Genomic DNA, 8,382 nt, shown 5'->3' with positions numbered 1-8,382 from the left:
GACCAAGTTGATGGTGTCATAGAGCTCGGTTTTGAGGTTGTAAAAAACTTCGTCTACCTCGGCACCGTCATAAACACAACAAACAACATCAGTTGTGAAATAAGAAGAAGTATTTGTCGATAGATGTTACTTTGACTTAAGTAAGGAGTTTAAGAACAAAGCCACACCTCGACAAAGAGAAATAACCATTTACAAATCAGTGATACTACTCGTGCTAATGTGTGGTTCCGCAGCGTGGGTACTTGCAGCAGACAAGGCAGTGAGTGCTTGGTGTGTTTGAGAGAAAAATTATTCGAAAGATCTACGGACCAATCTGCGGTGACGGAGAATATCGACGTCGTATGAACCACGAGCTGTATCTGCTATACATCGGCATCATAAACGCATCGAGATGCAACGATTGCGTTGGTTAGGCCATATAGCGGTGCACGCAGAACTGGCAGGCCAAGGCTTCGATGGAGCAAACATGTGGAGAAGAGAAGACAAAGCGCGGTATTCCAAGAAGAGAATTGAGGATCTTGTCTTAGCTCGACTTATGAAACAAATGTTCTGTAATGGGCCAGCTAAGTAAAAAAGAAGAAGGTATCGCAAGGAAAACCTGTTGAAAAATATTTTAAAAAACCGAGAGGAGCTCATAAAATTCACATTTTCCGAATTCTGTGTGGAAGGTACCACAAGGAGTGGACCGATATAGTCCATATTCGAACCTGATTTATGCCTGAAAGTAATATTACCATACGCAACGTTATGACTAATTCGGTTACTCCCTTCGGTAGTTACCGTTCGCACAATTGTAGCGAACATTTTTGAACTTTTTTGGGGGAGATTCCGGTAGGATTGGATGGATATGGTCCATTTCCGAACTTAAACTAAGTTTGGACAAAATATGCACCAGCCAGCTAGGCAGAAGAACGGACGAGCATGGCTAAATCAACTTCGAATTGTCGGACTAAATTTTCATGGAGGTGTATCGTCCAAATATTTCAGACCACAAAAATTCGTTACAACCAAATCGAACTATTTTTTATACCCTCAGCCATACGGGCAAAATGTTTGTAGACCCCAAGAATGTTTGGACGAAGTGTGTTTCAGACAATTTGGAGTTGATTTAGCAATGTCCGTCCGTCTGTCTGGCTGACTGGTGCGCACGATAACTCTCGAATGGATTAACCGATTCGGTCCAAAATTTGGCTTTCGTAATATTTTGCCCAAACTTAGTTTAAGTTCGAAGATGGGCAAAAGTTCGAAAATGTTCGGAAAATTTGTGCGCACGATAACTCTTCAAGGAAGTAACCGATTTGATCCATACTTTGCACATAGTGAAATTTCTACTAAACTTAGATGAGTTGGAACCTTATGGAATGGAGTCAATCGGTCCACTCCTTCGGGTACCTACCTCCCACACAAAATTTCGGAAAAGTTCAGATTAGGACCTGCTCTCGAATCGGTACAAGTTTCATCAGGGGCAAGTCCATACTTCCTGATAAAATAGCCTGAAAGATAGTGGATGAAGCGCAAGATAACTCTCGAACAGATCTGCCGATTCGGTCCAAAATGTGGCCTTCGCAATATTTTGTGCAAACTTAGTTTAAGTTCGAAGATAAGCCATATCGGTCCACTCCTTCTGGTACCTCCCCCACAAAATTTCAAAAATGTTCGGAAAAATTGTGCGCACGATAACTCTTGAAGGGAGTGATCGATGTAATCCATACTCTGCACATCCTAATATATCTACCAGATATAGATCAGGTTCGAAAATGGACTATATTTGTCTATTCCTTCTGGTACATCGGATAAGTTCACTCTTAGACCTGCTCTTAAATAACTTTGATTTTTGTTGAAGCGATTTGCATTCGCTACCTCCATTACGACGGTAAAAGTTTTTTCAGGAGCAAGTCCATATTTCTTAGGAAAACAGCCCGAAAGGTGTAAAAAAATCCCTATGTCACCATATGTGGCTATCGGAGAGCACAATAACTCTCCAACTGTTCCGATTTGCTCCAAAATTTGGTCTTTGTCACCGGTCTACAACTTCCGGTACTTCTCCCCAATATTTAAAAAATGTCACTAAAATGCTAGGACGATATCACTTGAATGGGGCAACCAATTTCTTCCAACCTTTGGATATCCTAATATTTTGTCAAAATTTAGTTTAACTTCTAAAACGGCCCATATTGGTCCTCCCTAAGGTTACCTTCCGCACAAAGGGTGGGCAAGTTCAAATGTCCAAAAAGGGCCACAAAATTCAGAAGAGACCTTAAATACATTCGATCTGTCCGTAGGTGAAACTTTCACTTCACATTGGCTGAGGGTATATATCTGTCTGCAAAGCCGACTGACACTTTTTTACTGGTTTCGTTTCCATTCACTGTGCACCTTTCGTGTGGATCATATCGTGGGGGTAAAGTAGAATTTATTTCCACCTTTATGTTTGTGTTTGGGTTCTGCAGCACCCCATGTGTGTTGTTTATTTTGCTACTCAACATACATACATGTATGTACTACCAGAGAGTGGCGTCGAGAGCGTTTGGTATGCCCCAAACGAACTAACGAACGAATGAATGAACACATCAAAGCGATTCCAACGTTGTTTGGTCTGGCTGACAAGCAACAACAGCCCCACGAATAGCAAAACACATTCGCGATCAGTTGTCTGAAGACATCGAACGGTGGCGGTTGTTTACGAACGCCTGAACGCAAGAATTCATTTAACACGTTCCTCGCTGGTGCATCATACTGCTTCGGACGTTACGAGCGGAACACCCTGTATATGGGCAAATTGGAATTTAAAATTAAATTCAATTTTGTAAGAAGTTGTCGTTGAAACGTTTTATTTTTAAAGTTATAAAATTTCATAAAATTCACAGAAGCTTGACATCTGAGGTGTCAGCCAGCCAGTCAGTCTGTGTCGTCTTTTTATGATTTTTTGTCAGTTTTTCGGTCGGTCGGTCGGTCGTCTGTCTGTTTACAATGAATGATCCATTGAACACATATGAATGAAAAGAAGCAACAAGCATAGGTGTCATTTTGGAATCATTTGCCCATCATTGTGGGCCACAGTGTTGCCGGTATTTTGTTTGCTCATCCAAAAAATTGTAAGTGGGGCGGCAAGAAGCCCACAAGAAAGAATAAAGGAAATTGGAAATTGATACGACGAAATAGTGCTAAAAAAATTTATTGCGTTTTTATGCAAGCGCCAAAGAAATAATAAAAAAAAAACAAAACTGAAACAAATAAAAAATTCCAATTTTATGTTTATTCAGTGTTAAAAGTGATGAATTTCAATTGTGTGGTTTTTGATTTGTGAAATTTTGAAATAGTTCTTTGGAAAAGTGTCACCATCGTCGTCATCAACATTTGTCAGTTGTCTTTGAACGTTGCACGGGTGATATATGACAGGTTAACGTCGTCTCGTCTGCCACTATCGTCTATTCGGCGTAACATTGTTTGTGACGTGTGTTCTTCTTGAGTTGTGCTAAAGAGTAACAAAAGGAAAAAAACGAAAAAAATAAAACTTCTTTATTTAATTCATAGCTGCATTCTGAGCGTCAACGACTATCATTGCCAACAGCAGTTTTATCAGCAACAGTTTTATGAGCAGCTCAATGTTTTTGTAATCGCATCAGGAGCAAATCATCATCATTGTCGTCAACAGCAAACAAACAAACGGACAGTCAGTCAGCAGTCCAGTGACAACTTAGGTGCGTATAATGAAAATGTTTTTATTTATAATTGAATTAAGGTTTGTGCCTTCTATACCCTACCAGCGGACTAATGGGAATATTGTTTGCATTTGGAAAATAAGTTATCCAAGAGGTATTGAAGACATTGTTTGAATGTTATAAATGTAAAGGAATATGATAAAACTTGTGTTCCAAAACTAAAAAGTTTCTAAAATTGTTGCAATTTTTTTCGAAATTTCTTAGAGCTAACATTTCTGTCACTTTCCGAACCCATTACTTTTTGCACAAATTTGAATATGGAAGTAATTTTTTACAATCGTTCTTTTGCAACTTTTACCATTAAAACTTACAGAAAATATGCTCCTAACATCTGACCATAAATGTCCTATGAACAGATACCGGCTGACTTTCGTATCGTAATTTGCTTTTTGTTGTTTAAACTTTGTCAAAATATTTCAGTTGCAGACTCATACATTGTTCCTCGAATATGCAACTAAATGTATCAGAAATAAAAATGATACATGTTTGCTTTTTACCTGCATTGAAAATACGTATTTTTGATGTTTCGAAACACGTAGCTTCGTAGTTGTTAATTGCAAAGGCGTTAAGAGACATAATACTTCGCAGATTTTCAGCCATTTGGAAAGCAACTGACGATACGGAAGTCAGCCACCTTGTACAGATATACATTCAACCAAAAAAGTCTACATACACCCTATAAATATCGAGTTTTAAGGGTAAGGAAACATTTTTATGAAAATCCATGTACATAGTTCTATTCCATATACCTAATAAACAAAATTAAATATAACAAAAGTAAATTCCATAGTACGAATATCGGTAAATTCTATAAAAATTAAAAAAAATAGGGAAAAAGTGTACATACACCCCAATGAAATATTGAGATTACCGTAAAATGTACGGAATAAGCAATAGAAATTTTACTTTATCGAACGTCTTTAGTTGTCTATGATATCCTTTTGACAAAATATGAACATATTTATGGATTAATTGCCGTAATTAAGGTTAGACTTCGCGTATAGCTAGTTAAAGCGGACCCTTGCAAATTTCGTTGAGTTTTTCTGTCTGGTAGTTTATAAAACCCCAGAAAATACTTACTTATTTAGCTCTTCCATTACAGAACATTTGTTCCATAGGCCGAACTATGAACAGATCTCCAATTATCTCTATTTGTTGCTTCGCACTCTGGAATACCGCGCCTTTTCATTTCTTCATCCACTTGTTTGCGCCATCTATTCCTTGGCCTGCCAATTCTGCGTGCACCGCCAAGCGGTTCATATTTATACGCCTTTTTAGCGGGTTCATCATCGCTCATTCTTATGATATGGCCTAGCCAACGCAATCGCTGCTTCTCGATACGTTTAACAATATTGATGTCGTTGTATAGCAGAAACAGCTCGCGGTTCATGCGACGTCGATATTCACCGTCGACGCAGATTGCCTTATCTGCTTGCGCAAGTATCCAGGCTTCGGAGCCATACATCAGCACGGGTAGTATCAGGGTTTTGTAGAGCGTTATTTTTGTTTGACGAGATGCGGCTTTGTTTTTAAACTGCTTACTTAAACCAAAGTAGTATCTGTTGGCCAATACAATTCTTCTTTTTATTTCACAACTGATGTCGTTTGTTGTGTTTACGGAGGTGCCGAGGTAGACGAAGTCTTTTACTACCTCAATATTATAGGAACCAACTTCCACAGTCGGTCCGAGCTCAATGGACGCATTGCTCGTCGACACCATCAACTTGGTCTTCTCACCGTTTACCGCCAGACCCACTTTAGCAGATTCTTCTTCGACCTTCATAAAGGTATCAGTTATCTCTTTTACTGATCGGCCCATGATGTCTGTATCATCAGCATAAGCAAGTAACATGTGACTATTGGTGTAGATTGTGCTACTTTCCTATTTTAACTGAGGACATCGTGTCAGTTAAAGTCATTTTACAAAGCCGGATGAGCTTTGCGGGGATACCAAATTCAGACATGGCTTGGAATACCTTTGAACGCAGCGGGCTGTCGAAGGCTGCTTTATAATTGACAAAGAGGTGGTAGTTGTCGATCTGCATCCCTTGGGTCTTCTCCAGGATTTGCCGCAGGGTAAATATCTGGTCAATGGTGGACTTGCCAGGTCTAAAGCCGCATTGGTATGGTCCAATTATCTCGTTGACCATAGGCATTAGTCGTCCGCATAATATCCCTGACACGATCTTGTAGGCAATAGGAAGTAGACTTATGCCCCTATAGTTAGAGCATACAGTCTTTTCTCCTTTCTTATGGACGGGACACAGGATGCTCAGGTTCCAATCGTCGGGTACGCGTTCTTCCTGCCAGATGGAGCTAACTAGATGATGCATACACCTTGTCAGCGTGTCGCCTCCGGTTTTGAACAGCTCGGCTGGCAAGCCGTCAGATCCTGCTGCCTTATTATTCTTCAGCCGATTAATTGCTGTCTTTACCTCATCTTGGCTGGGCGGTATACATTCAATATCATCTTCTGGGATTGGGACTGTGGTATCTTCGCCGTCTTCGCTGCTATTGGATACCAACAGTTTTGAAAAATGTTCTTTCCAAATCCTGAGCACACCATCTGTATCAGTTACCAAATTACATTGCTGGTCTCTACAGGAGGATGTGCCTGTACCAAAGCCATCAGTTTGATGCTTCACTCTTTGGTAGAATTTTCTGACTTCATTCTGGCTCCTGTACATCTTGATTTTTTCACACTCCCGCTTTTCCATCTCTATCTTTATCCTGCGGAAAATACGTTTCTCCTCTCTCCTTTTCACCCTGTATCTCTCTCGTGCGCTACGCGTTGCTACGGATTGTAAAGGAGCCCTATATGCCGCATTTTTCTCTTCGGTGGCAGCTCGACACTCCTGATCATACCATGAATTCCTTGGTGGAGGTCTCTGGTATTCAAGTATGGATTTTGCGGCTGTTTGCATGGAGTGGGCAATGCTTTGCCATTGTTCTGATATGTTACCGGGATGAGGAGTGCTTTGATTAAGCAATTGAGCTAGTTGAGTGGAATATGCTGTGGCTATCTGTTGTGATTGCAGCTTACCGATGTCTATCTTTCGTGTTGTGTCTGTTCGTACTTTGTTTGCTACGTTTAAGCGGGTGCGTACCTTTGCTGCAACAAGGTAGTGGTCCGAATCAATGTTTGCGCCTCGGAACGACCGTACATCCAACACGCCCGATGAATGTCTTCCATCTATCACAACATGATCAATTTGATTTCTTGTTTTCTGATCTTGAGACAGCCAGGTGCCCTTATGAATATCGAGATGCTTAAATCTGGTACTGCTAACTACCATGTTTCTTGCAACTGCAAAGTCTATCAGCCTCATACCATTGTCAGATGTCTCACTGTAGAGACTGAATTTCCCGACTGTTGGGTCCAAGATATTCTCCTTTCCAATTTTGGCATTAAAATCGCCTAGAATAATTTTAATGTCATGGGCAGGGCAACGGTCATATGTTTCTTCTAAGCGCTCGTAAAATATATCTTTGGTCTGTTCGTCCTTTTCTTCAGTGGGAGCATGAGCGCAAATAAAGCTGATGTTGAAGAATGTAGCTTTTATTCGAATTGAAGCAAGTCTTTCATTCACTGGGGTGAAGCTTGATACCAGATGTTTTAGCCTCCGACCAACTACGAATCCGCAACCAAACTCATGCTTTACGTCATGGCAGCTATAATACAGTGCGTCACCTATAGGTGTTGTTGTGACGCCTTTCCCAATCCATAGTATTTCTTGTATGGCAGTACTATCGGCCTTGTACTTTTCAAGTACGTCTGCCAATGCGAAGACTGCACCTTCTCTATAAAGAGTACGAACATTTCAGGCGCAGATTCGCAGATCATGGTCCTTAAATCGTTTGCGGGGTTCGTCAACTTTAGAGGGGTTTGTTTTTCTTTTCTTTCGTTTTTTCATAGTAGGCTGTTTTTTCTAGGAGAGGGTTACTAACCCGACGCCCAAACCCAAGCTTTTAACGTTATTATGGGTGAACGAGCGGCACATTTTAGCTCACTACCTTTAACGGGTGTTAGAGGCAGTTCCCCAGGTGACACCACGGGGAGGTCAGTGTACACTTGAGATGAAAGATGAAAGAGGGACCAAGATAAATCCTGGGCTTTGCCATGTTAAAACCGGTCAGGACCGTTCCTTGGTATCTTCCATCCCCTACGTCGCCAAATCTCAGTTTAATTTCGAAGATATGACATATTGCTCTATTTCTTCCGGTTTCTACCCCTCGCTAAAATATTGCACACGATACCTCTCGAAGGGAGCAAGCGAAGCGGTCATAACTTTTAACTTCTACTCTAAAATTTATAAAAATGTGTATAACTATAAATTTGAAAATTAAGCAAAGAATTAATTTTGAAATAAAAAAAGAAACGAGTAAAAAAGTATCATTCGGCTTTGCCGACCGAGATATACCCTCAGCCTGTGTGGATTGGAATACTTTTTTTCCAAAGCTCAAAAATTTGCTGGGGATATCGATAGATAGAGCTTTTGTACCATACTAGCCTTCGAAAACATAATATGGCTGTAAACAGGGTCACTATAAGACCGCCGGTAAAAATATCCAAAGGATTCTCGAACTGACCCTTACCAAACCAAAATGTTGAACATTTGTGTGGTTGGTACCCCAAGGACTGGACCTATAAGGCCCAAAT

General features: G+C 40.5%; 1 protein-coding gene across 2 annotated transcripts in view; it reads left to right on the top strand.

Moving 5' to 3' along the window:
• Window positions 1-2,637: 2,637 nt before the first annotated feature.
• LOC141400858 (uncharacterized) overlaps window positions 2,638-8,382 on the top strand; it is a 169,705-nt gene continuing 163,960 nt past the window's right edge. Inside the window, exons 1-2 of one of the 2 annotated variants that reach the window (XM_073980458.1) lie at window positions 2,638-3,095; window positions 3,321-3,701. The gene's annotated coding sequence lies outside the window, so the exon portion shown is untranslated. The remainder of the gene's footprint in view (window positions 3,096-3,320; window positions 3,702-8,382) is intronic. The other variant, XM_073980459.1, reaches the window with a different exon arrangement.

The sequence above is a fragment of the Musca autumnalis genome, unplaced genomic scaffold, assembly GCF_047663935.1.
Source record: "Musca autumnalis isolate F117 unplaced genomic scaffold, ASM4766393v1 scaffold_4, whole genome shotgun sequence".
Classification (NCBI taxonomy): Eukaryota; Metazoa; Arthropoda; class Insecta; order Diptera; family Muscidae; genus Musca; species Musca autumnalis.
The sequence above is the reverse complement of the archived record's forward strand: the minus strand, read 5'-3'. Positions and strand labels throughout refer to the sequence as shown.